This window comes from Pongo abelii, chromosome 6, assembly GCF_028885655.2.
Source record: "Pongo abelii isolate AG06213 chromosome 6, NHGRI_mPonAbe1-v2.0_pri, whole genome shotgun sequence".
In the NCBI taxonomy this organism is placed as follows: Eukaryota; Metazoa; Chordata; class Mammalia; order Primates; family Hominidae; genus Pongo; species Pongo abelii.
In genome coordinates this window covers 77,134,484-77,147,252 of record NC_071991.2, presented here as the reverse complement: position 1 = coordinate 77,147,252, position 12,769 = coordinate 77,134,484, and the positions used below count along the sequence as shown (strand labels likewise).

The 12,769-nt window shown below is 37.9% G+C and overlaps 1 long non-coding RNA gene across 3 annotated transcripts in view; it reads left to right on the top strand.

Annotated features, from left to right (window-relative positions):
* The window catches only part of LOC103891161 (uncharacterized), a 122,850-nt gene that overhangs the window by 46,458 nt on the left and 63,623 nt on the right, over window positions 1-12,769 (top strand). The gene's annotated exons all lie outside the window — the stretch shown is intronic.

Sequence of the window (12,769 nt, the reverse complement as noted above, 5' to 3'; positions counted from 1 at the left end):
TAAAAACAAATTGGATTTACTCAAGAATATGGACTAAGTATCTTGGCCAATTTGAGTTTAATTCCTGTGATCATTTGTACTCTCTATGTAGCAAAACAAAGCTTTTGTTATACCCTCAGCAGAGCTAGTTATATCTTTAGGCAGATTTGTGTGTGCATGTGAAAATAGAACAAATGTTTAATTAGTAGCATTAACTTTTATTAATTAAAATTAACTTCCTTTCCCTTCAAAATTAAGGCTACAATGAAGAGAGGAGCCTTGTTTTACACTAAAAGAAAGGTAATTATTTTCATTACCACATCAGCTTAGATTTCTGCATATATAATGCTGCTCTCCATCTCACCACCCCTAGTATCATCCATTGGAACTTCTGCAAGAAAATGCTGGTGAAGGCATCAAAATGGGACTTTTTTTTTTTTTTTTTTTTAATTCACTGCAGGTGGAGAATTTTGTCATGTGCCGTAGAGTAGAATCCTGCTTCTGACTAGGAACAATGCTGGAGTTTGGCCTAGCATCAGCCCAGAGTTCACAGCTGTGCCCTGGTCTTCATAGATGTAGAGCTAATGACTCCTCAGAGGGTCACACTGTCCAATAAAGAACAGGATTTAACTAAAAAATTAGGATGAAACTCCCTTGGTTCTTGGTATAGCTCGCTCCCCCTACACAGGGACAATTGGGAAGAATCACTGAAAATTCAGGTGCCGATAATTAAGGTAGTTCAGGTGAAACATGGGCACACATTTGGTTTAATCATGGAATAAGAGGTTGAATTACAACTGCAATCCCTGTTTCTTAACTGTCAATCTGATGAGCTTTTCCTCTTCCAGTTTTAACTCAGTCACTAACTTGGTTTGGCAGATACTGTTAATCATTTCCACAATATTTATACTTCCTCTTTTCTACAGTAATATAAGTTTCAAGTGAGCACATTATTGCTAAGTTACATTGGTTTTAGCTTCCCTTGTTGCAAGGTGTGGTCATATGACTAGGTTGTAGTGAACAGGATATGATGGAAAGACATGCATATAACTTTTGTGTTCTGCCCTTGAAAGAAACACATCCTAATCTTTACTTTCTCCGTTTCCCACTGGTTAGATCGCCTTTGGCCATGCAGGTGAGGGCAACACTTTGGGAATGGCAAGGAACCTGGGCCTCTGACCCCCTGAGCTGCCATATTGCCTTGGCCCTTCTGCCTGGATTGTTTTATGTGAGAGAAATGAAGTCACTATATTTTAAAAATATTATTGCAGCTCAGCCTTTATCCTCATCAATCCATTTGTCTGCCCCATGACATTGGATTGGACCTTCATTTCTCATGAGTTTGTATTCTGAAACAATGATTCTCAATCTGTGGGTCCCAGGACCATGAGGGTCTGTGGTGGTGACACAAAGGATCCTAGGATTCAAATCCCTAACAAGTAATGCCCACAAACAGAACCACTTGCTTGACAAACAGAAACAACACTTTTTGGAATGTATATGATGTGATTACAAAATAAAATTTATTTAAAACCATTAATGTATTTCTTGAAATGAAGGTATGTTATTGATGAGTCTCTTAGCTTTGTACATCTGAAAAATTCTATTTTGCTTTTGTTTTTGAAAATTTTTTTACTGCTAAGGAAATCTATATTGACTTTTTTTCTTTCAGTACTTTTAACAATTTTGCTTCATTGTTTCCTGGCTTGCATTGTTTTCAATGAGAAATCTTCTATTATCCTTATTTTTGGCCCTATTTTTTTTTTAATGGTTGCTTTAAAGAATTTTTTTCCCTATCATTGGTTTTAAGCAGTTTGATTATGATGTCCTTAGTGTTGTTTATTCTTACATTTTTGGCTTTGCTGAGCTTCTTGGAGCTGTGGGCTTATAGTTAAAATTAAACTTTGAAAAACTCTATCCATACCCAGAATAGCCAACACAATATCAAAGGATAAAAACAAAGATGAGGGACTCACACTACCTGACTTCAAGACTTTCTATAAATATGCAGTAATCAAGAGTGTGGTACCAGCAAAATAATAGACAAATAGACCAATGGAACAGAATAGAGAGTTCAAAAATAGATACAAATATAGTCATCTGATCTCGGACAAAGGAACAAAGGCAAGTCAATGGAAAAAAAGTCTTTTCAACAAATGGCATCCACACGCAAAAACATGAATCTAGACACACCTCTTACACTTTGCAGAAAAATTAACTCAAAATAAATCATAGATCTAAGTATAAACCACAAAAGTGTAAAATCCCTAGAAGATAAATATAGAAGAAAATCTAGATGACCTTGGGTTTGGTGGTAACTTCTTAGGTGCAATACCAAAGGCATGATTCACAAAAAAAAATAGATAAGTTGGACCTTATTAAAATTAAAAACTTCTGTTCTGCAAAAGGTACCATCAAGAGAATGAAAAGGCAATATACTAGGAGATAATATTTTCAAAAATATATCTGATAAAGGACTATTATTCAAAATAGACAAAGAACTCTTAAAATCAACAATTAGAAAATTCATAATCCAATTTTAAAAATAGACAAAAGGGCTGAGTGTGGCAGCTCATGGCTCATGCTTGTAAACCTAGCACTTTGGGAGGCTGAGGAGGGCGGATCACTGGAGCCCAGGACTTCAACACCAGCATGGGCAACATGGTGAAACCCTGTCTCTCAAAAAAAAAAAAAAAAAAAAGCCAGGCATGGCGGTGGCATGCCTGTAGTTCCAGCTATTTGGGAGGCTGAGGTGGGAGATCTCTTGGGCCTGGAGAGGTCAAGACTATAGTGAGCTGGGATCATGCCACTACACTCAAGCCTGGATGACAGAGTGAGATCCTTTCTCAAAAATAAGTGGCAACAGATCTGAACAGATGCCTCACCAAAGATGATATACAGATGACAAATATATAAAATGCACAGCATCATGTATAACTAGAGAATTGCAAATTAAAAGAATGAAATACCACTACACACCTATTAAAATGGCCCACATCCAAAACACCGACAATACCAAATGCTGATGAAGGAAATCGCCATTGTTGGTGTGAATGCAAAGTGGTATAGCCACTTTGGAAAATGGTCTTGCAGTTTCTTATAAAATTAAACATGCTTTTGCCATATGAGCTAGCAATTACACTCTTTGGTATATACTCAAATGAGTTGAAAACATGTCCACACAAAAACCTGTACAGGAATGTTTGTAGCAGTTTTATTTATAATTGCTAAAAATATGAGTGTGTGTTTAAGGATGTATGGGAATTCTCTGTATTTTTTGCTTAATTTGTCTGTAAAACTAAAACTGTTCTAAAAAGACTTTATTATCTAAAATTCTTCAGTTTTTATGTCTTCGAAAATGTTTTTGGCTCCTCCTTTTCTCTCCTCTCCTTTGGAGACCAGCTACACATATATTTAACTGTTTGAAGTTGTCCTATAATTCACTGATGTTCTGTTTTTTTTTGGTCTTTTTTATTTTTCATAGTTTTTATTGCTATGTCTTCAGTATTACTGACCTTTTGTTTAGCAAAGTCCGTTCTGCTATTAATTTTATCCAGTGAATTTTTTTATCTCATCAATTGTAGTTTTTATCTGTAGATGTTCAGTTTGGGTGTTTTAAATATTTTCCATGTCTGTACTTACTGTGTTCAGTCTTTCCTCTAGTTTCTTGAACATATGAATGCAATCATAATAACTTTTAAAATCTGTGTCTACTTATTTTATAATTTATCATTTATGAGTCAGTTTCAATTGATTGATTTTACTCTCATTATGTTTGTATCTTTCTGCTTCTTTCCATTTCCTATAATTTTTAATGGGATCCCAGACATGGTAAATTCTATGTTATTGCATAGTACATACTTTTGTATTTCTAAAATATTTTTGAGCCTTGTTCTGCACGTGGTTAGGTTACTTGAAAACAGATTGAACCTTTTTGGTTTTGCTTTCAAGCTTTTATTAGGTGAGACCAGAGCTGTGTTTAGTCAGGGGTTATATTTCTCTAATACTGAGGCAATAGCATTATTTATATTCTAACAGACTGATGCCCCCTGATATATGAGGAATTCCCCCTTGGCTGTTGAAAACAGGCACTGCTCTCAGATTGGTGTGAGACTTGGGGGCACAGTTGTTTATCATCCTTTATGATGGTTCTTTCCCTGGTCTCTAGGACTTTGCTCATGTGCATGGGCTGATTCATACTCAGCTGAATACTGGAGGGGAAAACTGTAGATCTCTGGAATTTTCTCTCTGTACAACTGTCTGCTTTCTGGTACCTTGCCTTGCAAACCCAGTCCATCTTGGCTATATTCTGAGCTCCATCTCTTAACTCACGGAGACTGCCAAGCTCTTCCTGGGTTCCCACTTTTTCTAGCATGGCCTGGAAAATTTTTCCAGGTGGTACGTTAGGGAAAGCATAGAGTTCAACTCATTTGTCTCCAAGAGATGACCATTCTTCTTTGCCTAATATCCAGTATTTTGGGTAGCATTTGTTCTGTTTTGGCTGTTTCAGGAGGGAACATAAATCTGGTCACTGTTATTCCATTTTGATCAGAAGTCGAAGTCCCTCCATTAATGAATTTGCATTATGTATTTCTTGATCTATATTATATGCATTGATATATATTTATATGCATTTGATATAAATTTGATATACAGTGTGTGCATTTCTACTATTTTTTTGAGGAGGGTCTAGGAATTCTCTGATATTAAAAAGGGTCCTCAGGCTGGGTGCAGTGATTCATGCCTGTAATCCCAGCACTTTGGGAGTCCGAGTTGGGAGGATCACTTGAGGCCAGAAGTTCAAGGCCGGCTTGGGCAATATGGTGAGACCTCATCTCTACTAAAAATAATAATTTTAAAAAAGCCAGGTGTGGTGGTACATGCCTGTAGTCCTAGCTGCTCAGGAGGCTGAGGCAGGAGGCTCCCTTGAGCCCAAGAATTCAAAGTTCCAGTGAACTATGATTGTGCCACTGCACTCTAGCCTGGGTGACAGAGAAAGACCTTGCCTCAAAAAGAAAAAAAAAAAGATCCTCAAGAATACTTCAGCTGAAGAGTGAGTAAAAGCCAGAAACAGGCAATTCAAGGGGAAATTGCAATGATAAACATTTTTAAAACCCACATTTTTAAACTAAAAAATGTTTAAACAAAACCAGTTTCACCTATCTTATTGACAAATATGAAAAATGTAATGCTCAGGGTTGATGAGAATATGGGAGATGAGCATTGTCATACTCTCATAAACTGAGAAAAGAAACAATTTTACACCCTTTATGGAAGGCAACTTAGCAGTATTACAAAATGTTAGTGGTACATATCTTTTGACCCAGTAGATCCACTTAGAATTTTTTCTTGCCGAAATAATATGGAAGTTTATAGTAGTGAATGTGTGAATATGGCAATCACAGCAACACGGTTCATACCGTTAAAAAATTTGTCCATCTTGGCTGGGTGCGATGGCCTGTAATCCCAGCACTTTGGGAAGCTGAGGTGGGTGGATCACCTGAGGTCTGGAGTTTAAGACCAGCCTGGCCAACATGGTGAAACCCCATCTCTACTAAAAATACAAAAACTTAGCCGGGTGTGGTGGCAAGTGCCTGTAATCCTAGCTACTTGGGAGGCTGAGGCAGGAGAATTGCTTGAACCTGGGGGATGGAGGTTGCAGTGAGCCGAGATCGCACCATTGCACTCCAGCCTGGAAAATGAGGGAAACTCCATCTCAAAAATAATAATAATAATAATAATCGTCCATCTAAAGGAAGGATTAGTTAACAAAATTATGGTACATTTACATGTTGGAACATTGACAGCTGTTGAAAAGGATGAGGTCAAGTTTTTTTTTTTCAAGTGAAAATAGCAGCTTATATAACACAGTGTGAAATATGATTTTGCTTATGTAAATATTTTCTATGTAACATTGAAATCTTGTAATGATATTCACTAAAATGTTAACTGAAGCTATCTCTGCAGAGTGATCTTTTTTTGGCTGACATTGGAGGTGGGGGAAAGTTGTATTTTCACTTATACTCTTTGGTAGTGTTTGAATTTTTAAAGTGCACACATAGTATTTTATAATTGACAAAAATAAAGATTTAAATTTTGACACCATAACAAAATAAAAGAGATCCTCATATTTGAAAATGTTGGGAAATACTAGTTTAGATGACGTCTGAAATTCCTTACTGTGTAATATTCAATTCTTCTAATGACAGGACCAACCTTTGAGATTAGTCTAGTGCTAAAAGTCTTCTAGTGCTGAAAGTCCATGACTTCCTCCCCTCTTGCTGTCGTTGCCATGACAAATGTGACTTGCTTAGGTAAATCTTGGACACTCCCTGATGGAGAGACCCTTACACTGGCTTATTCTTATTTTTCTCATGTTTCAAGTGACTTTATTCCTTGATGACATCCTTGAGCTGATATAGGAGACCTGCAGCAAGACACTGGAATTTGAAAAGGCTAGAAGTGGCTCTAGGAGTCTCATCACCTCTTTGGCGGCCTAAGGTTGTACAGTTTTGGATGGGAAGGGAGGAGCATAAATTGACTTTTTTATATCTATATAACTAGGGTTTTCTATTTTATTCCCAGAGTAGTAGGATGGCTTATCATTCATTCAATAAGCATTTATTATCTCAATCTTGATGTGACCGAAAAGTATTTTTTCTCTCAGAGCTCTTTCTCCTTATCTCGGCAAGCTTAAAAACCTCAATGTTATTTTGAATTCCTTCCTAGTAGTTTACCTTATGTGCTCAATTGGTTGCTAAATTCTGGTTCATTACAAGTCTATGATTCACTACAGGAAATTGCAGTTTCCTTTATAGTGTCTCTCAGCTGTCGTATCCATTTTTCTCATTCTTATTTCCATTGTCTTTCTAACCCTGCTTCTTACCTGGAATTTAAAAACATCTTCCACTTAGGATTGTGTATTTTAACCAATACAAAATCAGCTTAGGTAATCACAAAATAAGTAATTTGCATACTTTTTGTAACTACTTTATGCTAAGAATCGAATGTGTGTGTGGGTTGTGGTGGGATGGGAGATGATATGTCAAGTAATAGAAGACAACTCAGGTCTTTGAGTTACTCTTTAAGTATGAAGCTAATTACATAATATTTTGATTGGCTTCAGTCCCAACTACAAAATTTTCCACGGGTTACCTCAAAATCCAATACCTAATCTAAACATTCGAAGCCTTTATCAGTCCTAATTTTCTTTATTCACCTCTCACCTTCTAATACTAATTTCTGCATGTCCTCTCCTGGTCACCATCCCCCCACATTCAGCCTCCTCCTTTTCCTGGACATATATTTACCAAGAACAATCACTGTCTCCTATTGCCAACGCCAAACTTGTAGTGTGTCCTTCAACTCCAGGTTGGAGTCCCCAAGAAACCCCTGGCCCTCCCTTTTCCACTACCACCATTACTACAACTTTATCTGTATGTCCCAAACAGTTACTAGAGCTCTGAATAAATGCTTGCTGAAGCAAGCTTAAATGAAATCTTTCTCACTTAGAAAAACAAGAGCTATTGGACCTATAACCAAGACCCAGTTCAAACATTATGCATTTTCCCACAAGAGATATATTTAGGCAATTAGGTCTTTGAAGGCAAAGACTCTGCCCAGCTTGTGTGTTCCCTTACACATCCACCATAGTGCCTTGAATGTACAATGTTATGTGTTTAATCAAAGTGTGTTGAATTAATGGATGAGTGAATAGTTTGTATACAACCAGACCCTCTGAGGGTGGGGTGTTAATTCTCTTGGCTGTGTTGTGATAAAGTCTCTCCATTAATTCTTAGCCATTTTCAAACCAAACTTTGATACTCAATACTACTGTTTTACAATACTACATGGTCTGAAATTCTCTATTATAGATTTTCCAAATTTATTTTATCCCCCAAATCAGGTAAACACTTGTGAAATATGTACACTCACGAGGCTCCTTCGAAATCAGATGGGTTTTTTTGTACAATTTATGGGGTACGTGTGCCATTTTGTTACATTCATGGATTGTGTAGTAGTCAAGTCAGGGTTTTTAGGGTATCCATGACCAGAATAACATGTCCATTAATTAATTTCTCATCATCTGACCCCTTTCCACCCTCTCACCCTTCCCAATGTTCATTGCCTATCATTCCACTATGTCTATGTGTACACAATTTTAGCACCCATTTATGACCGGGAACATGCAATTCCAAATAGAAAACTTTTGTGGAGTGACATGAGATTCTACATTTTTAACAACTAACTCAGCTGATTCTTATGGCCAGAAGAATCTGAAAACCCTTCTCTATCGTAAAATTCAATGGGTATTAGTTGAAGATAATTATTATATTTGAGCTTTATGTCAAATATAATTCTATGAGTATTAATTTGATGTCAAAACACCTGAACTCCAGTTTCATTCACTACCATGTAGGTGATTGGGGTCTAATCTAGTTTTTCCCCAACTCTCTGCACATTAGAATCAAAGAGTATCTTTTAAAAATCCCAAAACTTAGGCCACACCCAGACCAACTAAATCTCAATCTTTGGGGCTGCCACACAGACATGAGTACTTTTTGAAGCTCCCCAGGTGGTTCCAACATGCAGACAAATTTGGGAACGGCTGGGATAATCATTTACCCTCTCTAAGCCAGTTTTTTTTCATGTATAAAATGTTGCTAATAACTCCCCTCCTAAAATGCAATGAAGAGTTAATCTAATTAATGCATGTGAATATACTTTATACATGACAAAACTCCATATAAACCTAACACACTCTATTTTAGGCTTCAAATATTTTATTTATATTTTTAAACGTATTATAAAGACAGGGTCTTGCTCTCACCCAGGCTACAGTGCAGTGGCATGATCATAGCTCACTGCAGCCTCAAACTCCTGGGCTCAAGTGCTCCACCTCAGCCTCCTGAGTAGGTAGGACTACAGATCCGCACCCATATGCCTGGCTAATTTTTAAATTTTTTATAGAGATGAGGCCTTGCTATATTGCCCAGACTGGTCTCAAACTCCCGGCTCAAGCCATTCTTCTGCCTTAGCATAAGCCACTGCACACAGCACAAAATATTTTTTTTTTTTTTTTTTTGAGACGGAGTCTCGTTCTGTCAGCCAGGCTGGAATGCAGTGGCACAATCTTGGCTCACTGCAAGCTTCGCCTCCCGGGTTCACGCCATTCTCCTGCCTCAGCCTCCCGAGTAGCTGGGACTACAGGTGCCCGCCACCACGCCTGGCTAATTTTTTGTATTTTTAGTAGAGACGGGGTTTCACCGTGTTAGCCAGATGGTCTTGATCTCCTGACCTCATGATCCACCCGCCTCGGCCTCCCAAAGTGCTGGGATTACAGGCGTGAGCCACCTCTCCCAGTCTTAATATTTTCAATAAAAATTAACAAATGTGCAGTTAGACATTTTTGCATTTTTCTGTATATTTACATTTTTTATGGTTATCATTGTGTTTGCCAGTTCAACAAATTAGCTTAGATTCAGCTCGCAAAGGAAACTACCATTCCAAAAGCTGTCCTTACAATTTAGGTACGATTCCATCAGGTGGCAGTAGTGTCTTTGTCCTGGTTGAAAGCAGGCGATCTCAGCCCTGCCAGCTATCAAAGCTTTTCTTGGCTGGGCTTTATCTCCAGATATTTTGATTCAATAGGTGTGGAGTGGGACTGTAGCATCTATAAGTTTATAAAGATCAGCATGTGATTCTGATGCCCTGTTGTTAACCATGGTGAGTTTGATATTTCTGGTTAGGCCTTCTGCTATATCTACCAGATTTAGTCATAGACGTTCTACTTTTTAATGTCAAAAATAATCTCTTCATCATGTAAAGCAGAAACAATTTTAGAATAGTTTTTAAAAGTCTTTAAATTCACATAGGTCCCATTTCTTATTACTACTAATGTTTAATCTTTAATCCTACAATTTTTATTTAAAATGTATCTTAGTATATACTCAAACCTCCCCAGTGATTATGACCACGACTTGCCTTTTTAAAAAGTCAGAGAATATGTGATTCCCTCATGGGCGTGAAGCTCTCTCCTTAGGGCAGAGGTTCTTAAACTTCAGTGTGGGTGAGTATACCTGAGAGGCTCATTAACGCATTCTATCTTGAACTAATGGATCAATCCTTGGAGTGAGGCCAATAATTGCACATTGTAAGCCATCTCCCCAGGTTATTCTGATACACACTATATTTTGAGAACCACTAACTCTGGCACTGAGAGGCTGAAGCAGCCTTGGTAAGGTAGAGAATACAGAGGGAGGGCTCACAGAGTCCAGGTGCAGATCTCTAAGAAACTGTATTCCCTTCTTCCTGTGCTTCATCTTTGTGTAAATGGTGGTAAGCGTGCTCTTACTCAGGCCATATCTAGCTCAGTAACCCTGAGGAGTTACCAAGCATTGGTTGGTAAGTTTGCAGCAGAAACCTGGCAACTTATGTTGCCAATCTTAGCATGGAACCTGGGACATGCAGTAACTATTTATTGGTTTATGCTGAGGCTATCCTCCTCTTCCTCCTCTGTTATCTTTTCTTTCCTCAATGTAACCTCTTCCATCTATTGTCTTTTCTTCCAGTTGTGTTGGTTTGTGGTCCACTCTTGAAGAAACACCCATCTAGAACAGATTTAGACACTAAAAAGAAGAAAATATTTTTCTGAAATCCTATCAATAACAATGAAATCACCCATTCATATTTAAGTTGCAAGAATAGCATGTTTGATAATTATCTTGGGTTAAGTATTTTACTATTATGTACAATTGTATTTGTTCTTCTTTAGTTTCATGACTATGCTTTTATTTTGAGCAGTTTACTTTCATTTACTAGCATCTTAATATATACAACCTGAGTTGTCATCTGCCTTTGATTTCAGATAAACTGTGTTCCTTCTGCAAAACATGCAGCAAATGATTTTCTACTAAAATTTGTAAGGTTGGTAGGAACACATGATAAGCTTGGATCACTGGATTTTCATATTTGATATTTTATGTCCTAAACACACTTGCAAGTTATTGATCAATTTTTATGTTAAATCAACATCTAGTAAGTATTGCCTCAGCATTACTTGAAACTTACAAAATCTTAAGAGTAGACTTTAAAACAAAAAAAAGTAGATTATGATAGAAGTTGGCAACTTGATTAATCTCTTTCTAAAGCCCTTACTTAAAACTGTAATTATATATGCAGTTCTCTGTCCACTCCCCTGCATCCCACCATAAGCAAGTCGTGTTCCTTATTGTGATTTTGAAAGGTGGACTAACTACAAATGGCTAGATTAGCACTATTTATATAAGAGCTTTAATCTTGTCTGAGCCATCTCCACCTTTGTGTAGGCACTATGACTTCTTACTTAAGTTATGGCAATTGTCCTTCCTCCTGGAATGACCCTCCTAATCTATTATCTAGCCTAAACCTAGAGTACATCTTTCTAACGTACAAATTTAATTGTACTGAATAAAGACTTTCTTTGGCTTAAAACCTTCTGGTGGTTCCCTATGAGGTGGTTATCTGTTGCTCTGGCCACCTGGATCTTCTTTCTTTACTGATGGAAATAAAATGAGATTTTAAAATTTAATATTAGAGGAAGCATGTGCCAGTCCTTCCTGGGGAGGAGAAGCTATAAAAGGAGAAGCTCAGGAGCTGTCAGTGGCCATGTTTTTCACCATGTGCAGAAACCTGGTCAGTAGTGAGAAAGGATTAAACCAACCCATGGGGAAGATCAGAGATTAGAGGTAGGGAATACATTTATATATATATATATATATATATATATATATATATGTGTGTGTGTGTGTGTGTGTGTATGTGTGTGTGTGTGTGTGTGTGTGTGTGATGGAATTTCTCTCTTGTTGCCCAGGCTGGAGTGCAGTGGTGCAATCTTGGCTCACTGCAACCTCTGCCTCCCAGGTTCAAGCGATTCTCCTGCCTCAGCCTCCCGAGTAGCTGGGATTGCAGGCCTCTGTCACCATGCCTGGCTAATTTTTTGTATTTTTAGTAGAGATAGGGTTTCGCCATGTTGGCCAGGCTGGTCTCGAATTCCTGACCTCAGGGATCCATCCACCTTGGCCTCCTACGTTCTGAGATTACAGGCATGAGCCACTGCACCCGGCCCAGAGGTAGGGAATATTCTGTAGGTGGTATTAGAAGCTCTCATTCATGTGGTTCTGTCCTTCCAGAAGTTGGTTTTCCAACCCTTCCTTGGATCACGTGAGATACCCCAATACAGTCCTATAAAGAGCCCCTTTTATCTAAGCCAGATAGAAATAGATTTCTGCCACTGCAAATAAAAAGGTGTTCCTTAGAATATAACTTGTAAGGGGCTTCATGAGATGGACCTGGCTTATCAATTCCGTCTTTATAAAACCCTCAGGAATGTGCTTAGCTGAAAGTAATAGAACACATGACAAGCAGACTTAAATAATAAAAGCATCCTGTTTTCTCACATATCAAGAAGTGTTGACAAAGACAGTTCCAGGTTTGGTTTATCAGCTCAACTAAATGATAGTGACTTAGTCAGCTCTTTGCAATTCTTTGAATCTTTTCCTTGATCAGAAGATGGTTATAGGAGCTCCAAATTTTCTTTAAGACCTAGGTGAGCATTGCAGATAGGGAAGAAGAGGGCAAAAGCTTTTTCCTCTCAAGGGTCTGTTTTTAGCCTGGAAGGGAGCCCCGGTAGACTCATCCTTAGATCTCATTGGCCAGAAATGGCTCACATGTCCAACTCTAGACTCATGACTGTGAAGTGAAAATTACCTTGATTCATTTCCTAGCTGTCCCTAAATCAAGGGATCCCTGC